Source organism: Cygnus olor, chromosome 3 (assembly GCF_009769625.2).
Source record: "Cygnus olor isolate bCygOlo1 chromosome 3, bCygOlo1.pri.v2, whole genome shotgun sequence".
In the NCBI taxonomy this organism is placed as follows: domain Eukaryota; kingdom Metazoa; phylum Chordata; class Aves; order Anseriformes; family Anatidae; genus Cygnus; species Cygnus olor.
The window spans coordinates 110,954,587-110,970,302 of NC_049171.1; the positions used below are offsets into that span (position 1 = coordinate 110,954,587).

Here is a 15,716-nt window from a genome sequence, read left to right on the forward strand (position 1 = left end):
CTCAGGAATTCTCCTGTTATCAACATGCCCTTGATGTTATGCTTTGCAGGTGCAAAGGTTAAAATATATGTGTATATCTGGGTGTACAGCTGCATTTGGTTGCTCTATACTTTGATGTTGCATTAACTGCATCGCCTCTTTTGTATACTTTTCTGACGATCTGAGCCCCCAGAACAGTTGGTAAATTGGTACTTGCTGTTATCAGTTTAGGTTTAACTTGAAGCTATGTATGAGGTTGAGGCAAAAAACAAAGTCGAATGAAGTTCCCCATTTCCTTTCTTTTTTAAAAGCAAAACCTGTGTTGAAAGATCCAACCTCTTGATACAGTAATTATAGGATGCTATCCTTAGTGATGTTAAATAGCTCCCTTCAGTGTATCTGTTTGATCTAGAGCTGTGAATTCCCTTTCTTTTGTGGGTGTAACTGTAAACAAGAGGATTAACATTACCCCAGTGATGTTTTGCTTAAGTGAATAGAAGTTGAAAGGGTCTCTTGAATATCTGTAGAAAGCTTTGTGCGTTGCAGGGCTTCTGTTCTATATGCATGCAGAGCGCACCTTGCATGGTAAACTTCAGTGATGCTTTAAAGTTTGAGAAGTTCACTTTAAGGCTTTTATATTTTGGATGCTTTTGTGGAACAGTGTGAGCAGGATGCTCTGTGTCTCTGCAGAAGTGGAGGACCACAAAGAAAGCTGTGCAGTTCTGCTCTGTTATATCTATCCTTTTAGCTACTTATTTTTAATATCTATCATGAAGAGCTTGATTCTCAGCATAATATTTGTGCCAGATTTTAGGCTTTTGGATAGTGCAGTGGTGGCAAGTAGTTACTCACTGGGGACATGGATGTCCACAAGGGAGTGGAAGACACTGGGGCTTTCCTTTGATGCCTGATGTGCAGTCAGAGAGAAAGGGCTGGTTATTGAGGAGAAGGCCCACGTGTACGATAGTGCTGCCATGGCTTGGTGCCTCTGGGTGTGCTGTGCATCTTACCCCTAAGGCTCCTCGTACCTTGCTTGTTCTCACGGAACAGGATTTTGAAAATGCTCTTCCTGGTAGTGGAATGCTCATTTGCTAAACTCGATGCCAACTACTCTTTTTTTCCACCTGGTTTGGGGGGAAGAACGGAAGGAAAAAGATGGAGGGGGAAAAAAAAGAAAAAAACAGGAAGGAGAAGAGCAGAAATATTTTCAGTGCAGTCCTTGCCCAGCATGCAGGGGCTCCTGTCACACCTATCAGCTGCGAGAGAAGAAGGGAAGGAGCAGCCTCCCTAGAGATGTGTCCTTCCTCTTGCAGGGCTCCCACCCGCTGCTTGCCCATCCTTCAGCAGACCAAATCTAATGTTAGAGCACCCTCTGTTTGCACATGCAGTTTTCTATCAGGACTTTAAGTAGAAAATACAGAGCTGCCTGCCTCCCTCACCTCAATTATTCAAGGGAAAGCCTACTGTCATGCTTCCTTTCTTTTAACCTTTAACTCAGCCTAGATTCTTGCCACACGTGGTGCCTTCTTTCTATGACATGATTGATGTATAGGGTTTCCCTGTTATCTCTTACCTTCATCTGATATTACAGTCAGCACTTGTCAGTGTCAGAAGTTACATCTGCCTCTTTAGCTGTGGCAGGAGCCCAAGCTGTGTCTTTTGGATGGGACTCCTCCATGATTCCTTTCCAGGTTGTCAATTAAGCCTGTCATTTTCATTTCAGTGTGCCTGGCTCCTGCGCTCTGAAGAGGATGCTCCGCTCCGCTCTGCAGCAATGCATCCAGGAGGACAGCAGTTAAGATGTGGGCCTTATTTTCCTGCCCAAATCCCGCGGGAGAAGCAGCGATCACATGCTATTCGTTGTTTCAAGATTATTGAAGAAACCACTGCTATTGAACTGGCAGGGGATCTTTCCTTCTGTGACCTTTGCCAGAGCATCTGATTGGTGTGCCCCAGCTGCAGGCCCTAATTTTCTTGGGAAAGTTTTAAGATCGTCTGAAAAGCAACCGTCTTCTTTCCTAGCCCTTACTGACTTGTACGGGCTTTTCCTGGCCTTTCCAACTGCAGTGTGAAGGGGATTGTTTGTTTTCTTTTTAAATGTTATCCTGCCTTCCTCCTCTTTTTTAACAAAACTGTACGTGAAGACTCACTGTGTATGGAGCATGGCACATGGACGGAGTGGCTGCTTTGAACTACTTTCGCAACAATGGATTCTGCTCGACTGATAATGAAACCATGGGATAGACCTCAGGGAGGTGAGTCATATGTTAATTTGTTCTTGAAGTTTCCTTAGTATGTTAAAAGCTGTGATCTTTCAGAAAAATCTCTTATTTCTATTTTTTTTTAAATTACTTCCTGGGGCCATGGCAGATGCTGTTTGGAATGACACCCAATGAGTTGTTCTAATGTAGTCCAGTGCTCGATTGGCATTCTGCTATTGTGCAAATATTTTTGGTACTTCTTTTACCGCAAAGATATTTTATTAAGTGCGGCACATTGTTATACACATGTGGTGCTATGGAGCTCCAGAATATGCATGGGACATAGTGTTGAGCTGCAGGAACACAATAGCAATGAGTCACTGGAATCCCTTGTTGGTCAGAAGAGTTTGAACAACTGCAGTGATAATCTTTTGAGACAATGTACAACTCCAGTGGTATTTGTGATCTGCTCCGTGGTCTCACTCAGTTAGCTGCTTCATTGGCTTGGCTTTGTGGGTATTCTAATCATGTTGGCACAGTCACTTTGATTAACGGTGACATGCAACTTGCAAGTCTCTGGGCTTGCGCCGACCTCAATAAAGTTGTGCTTTATTTCTTTTCAAACTTCATCAGCTTCCTGAGGGCACAAGGAAAGTTTTGCACAGCTTTCCATGGTGGTTGGTGAATATGGAAGTGTGGGGTTCAGGGGAGCATCTCTGCTTCTCTGTATATTGGAGGCTGAGAAAAGGAAAGAGTAAATTAAAATAAAAATGAGGGAAGGGATTCTTAATTCTGTTTTTTTGTTTGCCTTTTTTTTTTTTTTTTTTTTTTTTTCCCCTTCATGGCCTTCCCAGTAGGTCCCAGTTCAGCTTTCAGTCTTGCCTTTAGTTCCCTTTTGGTAAGATGGGAGTGTCGTCCCATCAACAGAAGTTTATAAAGCTCTGACTAATATTCACCCGTTACTTCTCCAGTACGCATTTAAGAGGCATGCCTAAAGCCCTCTTGATCCTATTTCATTTCTGTAGCACTCTGTCATATAAAGAAGAGGGAGGTTGCTTTCAGACTCATATAAACAACCTTGCAGGTCCTTTGGCAAAATGGGTGAAAGCTTAATTCCTGTTATTCCCCAGATCAGAAAAAAGTTCAATAGCACACGTTCCAGTATGAGGAACCTGATGGGATATGAAATGCATGTGGCTGTCTTAGTAATGGTTCTTCCTCTGCAAGTTGGCTCTTGACCATATTTCTCAATCCTCTGCTGGTATTTTCTAAGGAAATACGATGTTTGCATTGGCCGTCGCCTACTGCCATATGGTCCTTGAATGCCATCTCCACCACTGAAAGTAGGGGTGGAGCTCACAGCTCGGTCGAGCCAGTCGGGTGTTTAGCTTGGATATTGTGAAAGACAAAATGTCCAGTGCTGAGATTTGGAATGGGATGGGATTTTGGAGAAGAGGTCCACATCTATCCAACATTTTTTTTGTATGGTTTGGATGGCGTAGTGCCCCCAGCTGTCAAAAGTGTTATAACAACAGTGGGTTCGTAGGTCCATGCAGATAAATACAAGGTGGTTTTCAGGACACATTTAACTAACGTCTTTCTCAAAGCCTGAAGCTTGTTTCTTGGAAAACCCTTTTTCCACTTTAACTCAGCCCTGCCTCATCCTACAGGGGTAACCAGCTCAGACATGCTTTTCAGGGGAGTCGTCCTTCAAACTTTAGAAAATTCCTGTCCCCTCTCTGTGATATTGTCATTGGGAGAAGCCTCACACTTCCATTTTTCATTGAAGAAAATGTTACTGGGAATATACCGAACACTTGCTTCTTTGACCCACTTTGCCTAAGAAAAAAAAATAACTTTCTTGTCCTTAAGAAAAAAAATAATTTTCTTTAGTCAGGACTTATTATTATAATCCATTCTTCTCCAAAATAATCTTATTTGTTAGTGATTACTTTGAATATTTTAGCCATAGGATCTACATTTTCAATCTTTTCCGGTAAAGGAAAGGAATCACGTTTTTAACTTGCTCTGCCTCCTGGTAAAGAGCACGTTAACTCATTCTTCCTTTCTTTCATTCTGTCTTTTTCTGTTCAGTTCTCCTTTTCTCTCTTCATTCACAAGACCGTTTGAATTTACGTCTTCATTTTAGCTTTAGTCAAGTTATAGCAGCTGCTGTCTTGTCATACATATTAATTTGACATTGTTAATCCTATACAAACACATTTCTGGTATTGACTGCTTACGAATGCAAGTCTGTAAATGTATTAATGCAAACAGAGTTTGTTAGCCTGTTAGTGACTAAGTCGGTATTTCACTTGACTCTCCTAAGTCAATAGTTATTGCACATAACACCTATTTTTGCATTATAAATTACTGGGGTCAGTGAAAATTAAGCATGTGGTAGCTGTGGAAATCACCTTATGTTCAGATGTGGGTGCATTATATCGTTAAGATGACAGATTCTGTGCCTTTCTTTGACACAGTACTCTAGCTGTAAAATGAGGTATTTGCTTACTATGAAGGGAAGTCGCATGTGTAGGTCTATCAAGGGATATTGGACATTTGGATGATGCAGTAAGGGAAGCCATATGAGTAGCTGCCTCAGAAAATGCTGACTTCTTTAAGGACAGAGCTTTAAAAAAAAAAAAAAAAAAGAAAAAGGAGATGTGAAGTTTTCCTTTATTTTGTCTTTGCATATTTTAAAAATGAGCTCTAAAACGATATGAGTCCTAAAAGCCGTATTAGAGATGGTTGTAGTGGTTCTTAATGCCCTCTGCTGCCTTCTTTGCCTACTGCTGCTTGGCAGCTCTCACTTGCTTACGTTGGCGGGCTGTTTGCTTTTGTCAGATGGGTGCAGGGGGCTCCTCCTGGGTGCGCAGAGAGCCCAGGGGAATTCACGAGTGTCACTTCAGAGGATGGGGCTGTCCCCCAGAGCTCGTTTTGTTATGTGCTGCTACTGGAGGAGTGCCGCAGAGCGAAGGAGCGCCGGTGCTCTTGGTTTTGCCACCCACCTGTGCAGTGCTGGGAGAAAGCCGGGTGGATGGTGTACAAAGATGGGTCCCAGAGGGTTCAGGAGTGTGATCTGTGGCAGAGGAGCCCTCAGAGACCCCTGGCGTGGCTTAACGGAGCAGTGCCTGAGAGCAATTGCCTTTGATTTATCCTGACCTTTTTTAAAGACGCTGGGGAGGATGGTTTTCCAGGGAGACGGGGAGAAAGTGAGGAAATCTGGTTTGGTTTGAATTAACAAAAGCAGGGAAATAGAGAGTAAAGGCTGTCATTACCTTCCTAACTCTGTTCTGGCCTGGACCGTCCTAGACTCATCTGTCACCCTGTAAAACAACCAGTCCTTGGGCAGCCCTCCTCTGGCCACTGCCTCGGGAGTGAGGGCTGTGGACAGCCTGACAGAGTGAATCAAAGGCAGAGGATGCTTTTGTCAGCTGAAGCTAGAATTGTATTTCATTTTAACAGAGGGTATTTTCATACTGATGTACTTTGGCTGGGAGTTCAGTGTGCACTTGTATCTCGGCACAGCTGTACTGGAGATGCTGGATGGGAAAAGAGGGCTTGATGAGAAAAGGAATTGAAAATACTAAAAAAACAACCAAAGCATTGGACAGCACGGGCTGCTGAAAACCCTGTGCGTGAAACCCTGGCTGCCTTGAAGTGGCTGGCACTGCTCCCATTGAGCTCAGCAGAGCCGGGATTTGGCCATATATATTTACTCTGATTTGTGAAAAGATCAGTCATCGTGGTATCTAAGCACTGAGATACGGTATTTAGTTACAAACAATCATTTTAAGAGCGATGCCAAAATCTACACATGCATTATACTTGGAGATTAAAGAACATGGGGCTTTGGTTGCATGTGCTCCTCCAGTTGCAATTATTCTTCATGCTGAACACTGCAGACCTCCGTGCTGTTGGGCAGAGGGGCTCCAGACTGGGACAAATCAGAAAGATTACGCAATGTAGTAACTAGCTATAAATTAATGGGTTTTGCTAGGGTGCCAGTAACTACCTCAGTTTCCCTGTCAGCCCCGGAGGAATTAATTAATTCCTCAGGGTTTAGTCAGCCATTGCAGGAAAGAATTTTAATCTTTTTTTTTTGTTTTGTTTTTTTTTTGTTTTTTTGTTTTCAACCATAGCTGGTTACCTTGCAGTAACTCATCCAGCCCTGTGTGCTCTCCACTCTGATGGTGCATGACAATAACGTGTTGCAAAAGAAAGCTGATTGAGTTCAAGTGAAATCTATCCCAAGGAAAGAGTCTTTGGAGCAGCTGGTTCCATTTATATATTTTATTTCTGAAGCTCATGAGCGTTCCAGTGAGAGATGGTATAATTGATTTAAATCAAATTAGGAAACCCTATACTTTTTATTCTGAAATGCACTTTTCTGGCATTCAGTTTGGTAATGCATCACTCACAGGTAATGCAGGGCGAGGCTGGAGAGGCTGAAAAGTATTCCTTCCTGGTGTGCAGGCCGTTGCTACACGTTCTTGCCTTGGAGCTGAAGCCAAAGTTGCTGTCTGTAACAGAATTATCGCATCATTAAGGAATCAAGGGTCCGTTGCTTCAGGTGAGACACAAAATCTTATTCCTGTAATTTCTTGGTGATGAGAAATCACCGAGAATAAGAAACCCGTGGTTTTTGGAGGAGTATTTCAGTTCTCTGTTTTTTCCAGCTGAAATTAGAGGCACATTGAGCAAATAAATGGCAAAGAAAACAGAGGTGTGTTTAGGAGAAGAAATGGATAATACTGGACCTTCATTGCACTGCAGGTTTATCTGCATATTAAGAGGTTCAAAATTTTTGTTGTTTAATTGTTTTAATCAATTGTGACTGAGTGTTTGTTGAACTAGGAGACCTCACGAGTGTGTCAAAAACTTGTTCGAGTGTTTGTTTTCCCTACTAACTCCTGAACTGGCCAATTTAAGCCGGATTTTATGCAGGTAATGAAATTCCTGTAAGTTTCCTGGAAACTTGCTGCCGAGCAGTAGGAAGAGGGTGCAGCTTGGCTGCTCCCTGCTCCAGCTCTGCCACCCAGGCTGGCCAGCTGGGATTTGTATTTAGGTGATGTGCATGTGTGCAGCGGTGATCAGCCCCCACGTACAGCTGCATGGTGGAGGACATGGGAGGGGGTTGCCCGTGATGGGGTAGGATGCACGTGCCAAGGAAATGCCTGTCTTAAGCAGCATGGCCAAAGAACATTTGTGTGTTTTAATGCACTAGATGGGAATCTTGTATCACTGTTCTGCGACATATCTATAACCTCGCTGTTCCCCCAGACTTGTTTGAAGCAGCCCCTGGAAGATGTGCAGGTGCCGAGCGCCCTGACCTCGCTTGCACCATGCCGCTGCGTTTGAGGGTGCTGGAGCCTCCTCTGACTCATGCCCTGGGTTGAGCTCCGGCACAGTAGTTTGGGAGCTGTTATTGCAGCCTGAGAAGCAATTGTACCTAGAGGGATATTGCTTCATCAGGGGATGAGTATTACTAGCTTTGAGGAGCTCGTCATTATGAAACACCCTGACAACGGATTTATATTTATTTACTGGCAGCCACTCAACTCGAATGCGAACCTCTGAGTAATGTCAAATTTCAGAACTGTGGCTGCTTTTCTACAGAGTCCATGTGCCGGCTGCATATACGTATATGCAGCAAGTCAGTTCTGCGACGTTTTCCCCTTGTGTCCCTCGTGGTGGCAGCTCCTGCGTGCCCTGGGTTCATGGCATTAGCTGGCTCGTAGCCATGCTGTTCAGGTAGGCAGGTGAGTGGGCAGGGGGCCCCAGAAGGGAGCACCTGGCTTTGGAAATCACTTCACTAAAAGGCCTTAGTGCAGATGCTTTGTGGACCGACCTGTCCAAAGATCAGCATGGGACGGAGGACTTCTCAGTGTTTCTCCTCTGTTTTTACTTTCCGTTCCAGCAACAATTGTTCTGCCAGGCTACGTCCACCAAGCTTTTATGTTAGGTTTGAAACTGAGCACCTGCAAGGTGTGTCTGGGAGCTACACCAGGAGCTTTTATGTAGTCTCCTTAGAGGAGTCCCTAGCAGCGCCAATACCCCCGGGTTCCCCTCACGGGCTCTGTTGGCCTTGGAGAAAATATTTCTCTTGGGCTATGGAAACCTCAGCTCCTGCTGCTCTTTAATCTGCACTTGTTTTGGGGAGACCTCCTCGGGAGGTTTCTTGGTGGTCACCGATGGTATTAGGTATACCTGTCTGCTTGGGAACAGACTGAGGGGCTGGCTTTAGAAAGGTCACTGGGAGGATGGGAATAATCCTTTCTGATCGCTCATACCTTACCTAACTGGCTTTGAACCTGTTTGTAGTTCAGTATGTTATTGCCAATACTTAGAGCTATCTCACGAGGTCAGCCAAGTGGCATCATAAATGAAGTATAAAATGCATCATGCCAGTGGTTTAAAACACAAGCCCACAGCACATTTCAGGTAGTGACTGAAAAGTACTTGATGGGCCACCTCCATTTATTTCAGCTATTAAAAGCTCATGCACACAGCCACTCTTAAGTACTGATGCCATCAAATGTGGTCAACACAGACAGTTCAGCCTACAAAAGTGAGCCAGAAAGGGCATTAAAATGCTTAGTCTATGACATACTTCCTTATTTTTGTCATTTTGACATTTGTGTGTTGTATCGTTGAGGATTTTGAGAAAGAAGACCCAATTCTTGAACCAAACTTAACCGAGATCTTCAGTTTACAATGCTGCTGCCGTCTGTTTTGCATTTAATTCAAATTGACCACCTGCATGCTGTTAACCTCTGGAAGGTTACTGCAATCACAGTTGTTGTTTGTTTAAAAGTTTTGTAGCTCAAGGAAAATATTAGTAACCAGTTACTTAACCTACAGTGTTTACTGATCTCACTGAACTTGCAGATGCAGCTTTGCTGGCCAGTGAAAACTGGGAGTCATCTGGTGCCAGTAATAGCTTGCACTTATTTTTCAGACAGCAATAGGTTGAGCAATTAATAGGAGAACATTCTTTTTTTCATAAATATGCTCTTCGTCTGTTGGCTATTTGTGCTTGATTTCAAAATCCAAAATGTAACTTAGTAGATGTGGAAGGTAGCTATAAATGAGCCAAGCTTTCGGACCGGCATGCTTAAGCTCTGAATGCTGCAGATTACACATGTACCTCTGGGGTTTTGCATGTGAAAACGTACAAGAATTGGGGAGGCAATTTAAGTGAATAAGACATGCGTTCATATTAACATCCTCTGACCAGGAGTATTTAAATCGATGCAATGAAGCATTTTACTAACTGAGAGCATTCACAAATTAGGAATTACTTTTTCAAAAGCAGCAGACTTCTTTTTTCTAAATATGCATATTTTTGGAAGCTTTGGAGTTCACTCAGGTGAGAATTTTTTGCTTTTTTTTTCTAGCAAAGAATATTCATCTGCTTATTTTAAGTCTCATGTAACCATAGGATTCTTAGAGAGCGAGCTTTGCAGCGAACGCACTCAAAATTGGAAAGGTTGGCAACACATCTATGCTTAATCTACACCATACGTGTAAGCTAGACACTACTTGCTTCTCAAATCTTAAAAACTCGCCCATAGAAGATCATTTGTTTTGCAAAACCTTGTACAGAAGCAGGAATGTGACCAACCAATGCTCCTCTGCATCAGCTACAGAGCACCAACCAGAGCCTGTGAGCAGAGACCCTGTGTTTCCTTCAAGCCTACCCGTTCCTGAAACAGAGCAAAATGTAACGAGCTGGTGACTCGTAAGCTGTGAGTTCAGATGCATCCTTATTCTTAGAAGAGCTTAGCACCCATAATATAGGGGATGTTCCCCAAACAGATGACAAGCATTTGGTTTTATTGCCGGTAGCACCTACCCTTCTGATTTGGGGATGCTCCATTGGCATGGGCTATGGGAAAAGGCCTTTTCAAGTAGGACTGATCTGAGGTAGGAGACGAGGGAGGGAGTGTTGTTCCTCCATGCAAAATCATGAATTTTCTATAACAAATCAAAAGCCAGAAACGTTTTGGTCTAAAATAGGGAAATTGGTCTGGAGCAAGAATATATGTCTGATGCACCTGGGTTTTACCCCTTTGCTTGGCACCCTGGCACATCAGGCCAGCTGCTCAGTCTGCAGGCTATGGGGATGTGTGACATTCAGCCAGGGAGCACTGCAGAAGCATTTCAGGATGTCTTTAAGAAATGGAATTTGGTTTCCAAGAGAAATTTAGAGCACTTGATGTCAACACCTTCTTCAAAGAGACTGTATAGTTGAAAACCAAATTTTCCGTCAAAAAGCCATGAAGTCAAACTTTCTGCCAACATACGCTTAACCTCACTACTGCTTTATTGGGTTTTTGTTTGTCTGTATGGGTGTCTGTGGGGACAGTCAGGCATGTGGATTCAAATGAGCTGTTCAAATAGATTAAACAACTTTAAACCCCTCTGTGGTCTTTGGAAGTGAATTAGATTAAAGTGAATTAGGGCTATTTTAATTCTGAATGAGTGAGTCCACATGGGCTTAATATAGTTGTATATAGAAACCCGCATTAAAATCACATCCTTAGTTAACTCAGATTGTTTCCCTTGTAGACAAACCTATCCTGTCTCTTTATTTCACAGTACATATGGAGCTTGCTTCACCCTTAACTTGCACTATTGACAAGCGAAGAAACTAAATCAAAAATGATATCACTTTTGTGCTAGTATAAATGGTTACACAAACAATAGGTCGGTAATGCATCTGGCCCGTGATGTGTCCAGAGAAAGAAGCTGTGTCTGAATAGCTTTTAGCTATCATCATTGAAATCAACAACACTTGCCAGAAGAGAGCCTTCAGCATTAATTCCATAAGCTATAAATTATTACAGGGGTCTGATTCCTTGGAATGAAATGCAAGAGATAGATGGCACAGAAATATTATTAATGGATAGTTTACCACATTCCTAACTGCACTGGCTTCATGAGAATACTTTATATTACTATCTGGAATAGCAATACTAGGGATTTATTAAAATGACTGAGTACTCATTGTTAGCTAGAATACCATACTATATTGGAAACATAAAATATTCTGCATCAAAGCATGTAATCTACATTTTTCCTTTTCATCCTTAATTTGATTATGAACTATTACTGCGCTTTGCCATAAAATAGGAAAGTTGTACGTTTTGATGGTTTCTCAAATGCTGATTTTACTTTCTGCACAAATACTTCGTATCTTTTCAGCATAATTATTTAGCAGCCATTTCGGGTTAATTATTGTCATTAACAATATGAGTCCTATGAGGGAATATCAATTAAAATATGCACAGCTGAACTTTCAAATGAGTAAATAATTTAGTTTTTGAAAATGACTGGAAACAGCAGGGTAACAGTCAAAAGGGGAACAATTATTTTAATGCTTATTTGACAAATGAGTAATTTTTACAGCAAATTAGTTTCTTATCATAGCACCCCTACTGGTAACAAGAGAGAAACTGTTAACACGAGTTTTAAAAATAAAAGCTGCTAAGTTATGCATGCAAAGTTAAGGAAATCATTTGTATGAAGAAAAGGTGATTATGATACACATTGTTAGCTGAAGAATGTTGCCATGGGAATCTAATTAGGGATATAAATCACACAAAATTATGTGTATATATAGGGCTGGCTACATTAAAGTGATATGCACATTTATCCATCAATTTTGTTCCTCATTGTTGAAGTATTGAAGCATTGCTCTTTCTTCTCGACCCCACTAAGCAGTTACGGCAATAGAAAGTTAATAAGTTGGTGGAATTGCTTATAAATAATAACAGCAAGCAAAGTTAACAAAAGTATGGAATTTCAGGTTTGAATGTACGATGTTCATTCCTTTGCATGACAAAAAAGGACGTAGAAAAACTTGGCAAGGAAGGGGCAGGTGTTATTCCTGGTTTGGAGGAAGTTTTAACACACACCTTGGCTTTTTAGTTCTGGAATCCTGGGTTAAATATAGGATTATCCAACAGAAGAGGGAAAATTAGGAGGGTCAGGAGGAGGAAGTAAGAAGGTTTATAGAAACCAGAGCTACTGAAGTTTGAATTGTTTCAGGAACACTGAAAAGATTTTTCAAGGCCTTCTATAGGAATTAAACAGATAGGAATTTCAGCAAGGCAGTCTTCTGTGTTTCTCATTTTCTTCTGCCCTTTTTCATTTCTGATGTTGTGTTCAGCCTGATTACTACCTGACGTCAGCACCAGTGCTGCTGCTGTTTTCCCACAACTACAATTTGGAATAAGTAGGTAGTTTACAGCGTCGCAGGGATCGCCAAGGACAATTCAGAATTTGTCTGGCTTCGATGATTTTTGGATCCGTCTATGAAGTGCCCAACTGCACTGTCTACTGCTGAGTTAGAATTGTGCTTGAGAAACTTTCAGAGCTGCTGACCAAACCTTTAACGATGCTCGGGCTTGTTGATGAAAATCACGGAGCTCTGGATGTCTTACTGTTGGTGAGGCCCTGGCATGGTAAGGAATTGAATCAGGGGAGAGGAGGGAAGAAAAAGAAAAGTACTTTTTTTATTTGCACATTGATCAAAGCTTAGCACAGAAATTAGCTGAAGCCTACATCTCTGAATAGGGTGACACAGGAAACCTGAGCCTCCTCTTCCTGCTAGAAGTTGGTGATTGTGTCTCTGGCCACGTGCAATTTCTGACTCAGTTACCATCATATGTTTTGCAGTCTGTCTTCTGCTCTAGAGTCACGCTTCAGGACTTGGCTCTGTAGCTTGCTGGGACCAAGCCTTTCTTTTCCCGTCCAGCCTCCATGCAACGAAGGGAATTGCAGTGCACCCGCTATGGTCCCACGCCTTCTGATGACATCCACAATTGAGCATATAATTAAGGGTGTAGATCCAGCGCTGTCTCCTTTGAAGATCCGCCAGAATTGCATAGTTGCTCTGACAGAGGTATTTCCTCACTGGGGTACGTCTTCCATATCTTTGTTTCAGTGGCTTAGTAAGACAGAGGGGGAGAACAATATGAGATGATGAGAAGCAAAGTCGTGTCATAGGTTAGAGAGAGGATGGGGCTGCTGAAGGCTGGAACTGAGGAATGGCTGTGAGCCAAAAGAGCAGCAACTATCTGATTGGTTTTTAAGGAATCTTTCTTTTCTTTTTTTTTTTTTTTTTCTGGGAACATTTATTTTGCAGTAAGGCCTATTTAAGACAGCTTCACCCTCTTCTGGTTTGCCCACTTTGCCGCGACACTGTCTTGCATCCTGACTCAAGCCACCATGTGGTTTCTCCCTGAAATCTCACAGCGCTAAAATTCCATAGGAAAACAGAATGATGTCATTTAAGTCAGACCATAATTTTCCAGCTGTTGGAAGAAGGCATGTTGTGGTGTTTATTTCGCTACTTATAAAGATTTGTGGCAATGAGGGAAATATTTTACTTCCAAGATCATTGTTCAAGCAATTGAAACTGCTCATCTGGGGCTCTGTGCCCATAGCCCGGGGAGGTGGAAGGGATGAAGGGGAGGGAGATGTACATGCTGCGTGTAGGTAGCTTCATGTATGGAGCCTCGTAGGTGTTAAGGGATTGTTTTTTGCAGCTTTGTTTTTATGGTGAGAGGGAGGGAGTCACGGAACGGGCAGCCTTTCAGCACAGCTGTGCCCGTTCAAACCTTTGGCATCTCCATTATTGGCTTTGCATTTGGTGAGACTTCTTGTGGATCAGGCGAGCTCTCACCTTGGCAGTTTCTCAGGTTGCCTCTTGTATCTAGCATGGACCAGGCTTGGTCCCAAGCTGCTAGCTGTACTGTAAGCCAGGGCTCTGTAGGTGATGGAAATTGCTTATTGCACTTTTGGTCAATGTGGATTTGAAAACCTCTCAGCAGAGCTTTCCAGAAGCAGCAAAGGCTTCTAGAGCCTTTGACCCTGCTGGAAGGGAAGGTCCTCTGAGGTTGCTTCAAAAATAAAAATAAAAAGGTCATTCTGTGGCTCCTGAACCCTGGATTTTATCCTCTTATGATGGCAATGCTGCATTGCACTTACTACTGCCCAGGCTTTCCCCATGCTTTACAAAATTCTTGTGTGTGTGGCATCTGCAGAGACAGCCAGGTGTCCTCGTGCCAAAGGAAAGGAGAGAAAGGGGCAGGTGTCTGAGACCCCACATTGTTTGCTACCCTCGTGTGCCCACCACCTTCCTCGTTAGCTCTCAGGTAATGCAGTGGAAAGCAGGGCAGCTCCAACATGTGAAACCTTTGTCAGGCACTCGCAGCACTTCAGTCAGGAAGCGCTGGCCAAGCTCGCCCTCCAGTTCGTCTCAGCACTCCAGAAGGGCTGGATGCAATAACGAACAAAAGCTTTTTGGATGCTGTTGTTGCTCATTTTTTCACTGTGTGGGTCTATTAAAGCATTGCTGCCTTTTGGGAGCTCAGCTGGAAGAAGAAAACAGGCCTGGAAAAAATAACTGTGTTATGTGAGACCACTGGCTACTGCTGGAACGGTGTCAGTTCATAGCACGTTAGGCAGGTTCCCCGTGCATCCGCTGCAAAGCTTCTGCTGACAGGACTTGAGCCCTAGCAATAAGAGCAGCCAACAACAGCAAAGAAGGGGAAAAAAAAAAAAAAAAAAGCTGTGGGCTCTGGGATCCTGTGTGATCCTGGAGGCTGTGGGCAGCGTAACGTGGTAGGTAGAGAGAAGGAAACTGGGAGTGCTCCCCTGATGTACCCCGCAGCTCAGGGTCAGATAAGAGGTTGCTTACATGTAGGGAAGACATGGAGGTGTGATGCACAAAATGGCTGCAGGTGTGATTTAGCATCCCGATTTTTCGTTGTTGTCAGTTCACACAATTTAACTTCACTCTTTTTCCTTTTCACTTGCCTTTTCTGCAGTGCCTGGCACAATGTTTTCCACTTAAAATGCCAGGTTAAGAGAACAGAAGCAGCCCAGCACAGGAGTGCTCGGTGGGTGGATGGACACATGGTAGTTACCCCTCCCGGGCTATTGGAGCATGTACAAAAGCAGAGCTGAAGTTTGTCATCATTGATCGGGTCTAGAAATTAAAACGACCTCTTGAACTTGACACATAAATATAGGCTCTTCAGCTTTTAACCCTGCTCCCCATTACCTCATCATATTTTACCATGAAGGAAACATATACCATAATGTATTCTTTGTCACATATGGTCCACACCCTTATGTAAACTACGTTTTCAGTCTTCTTCCCATGCAGACGCATTACCCAATAAGCATTCCTCAGACATGCCAGTTAACGCTTTACTGCTTAGCAAATCTACTGGATTAACACAATTACAGTAAAAGCACGGGACAAAATAAATATTCCCCAAAGAACCTTTAGGAGGATTTTGCCATTTCTTGGTTAGTAAGAGATGATCCCTCAACAGACACCAGACTGGCCCTGTTTTCATTTCTCTTATTTCATTTGTCCCAGCGGAGCAAGAAAAATAGATCAGTGTTCAGGCAACAGAAGAATGAGCAGCCTTGTATTATCTGTACTTTTTGCTTCAGTCTACAGGGAAAGCTGAGAGTCAGGGGAGGAATCAGGGAACTTTGTGTTCAGCC

At 43.0% G+C, this 15,716-nt stretch overlaps 1 long non-coding RNA gene across 5 annotated transcripts in view; it reads left to right on the top strand.

Moving 5' to 3' along the window:
* Positions 1 to 15,716, top strand: part of LOC121068122 — a 151,138-nt gene that overhangs the window by 32,051 nt on the left and 103,371 nt on the right. For all 5 annotated transcript variants that reach the window (XR_005818618.1, XR_005818615.1, XR_005818616.1 and 2 more), the window contains one exon: positions 1,703 to 2,234. This is a non-coding gene — a long non-coding RNA (uncharacterized LOC121068122). The remainder of the gene's footprint in view (positions 1 to 1,702; positions 2,235 to 15,716) is intronic.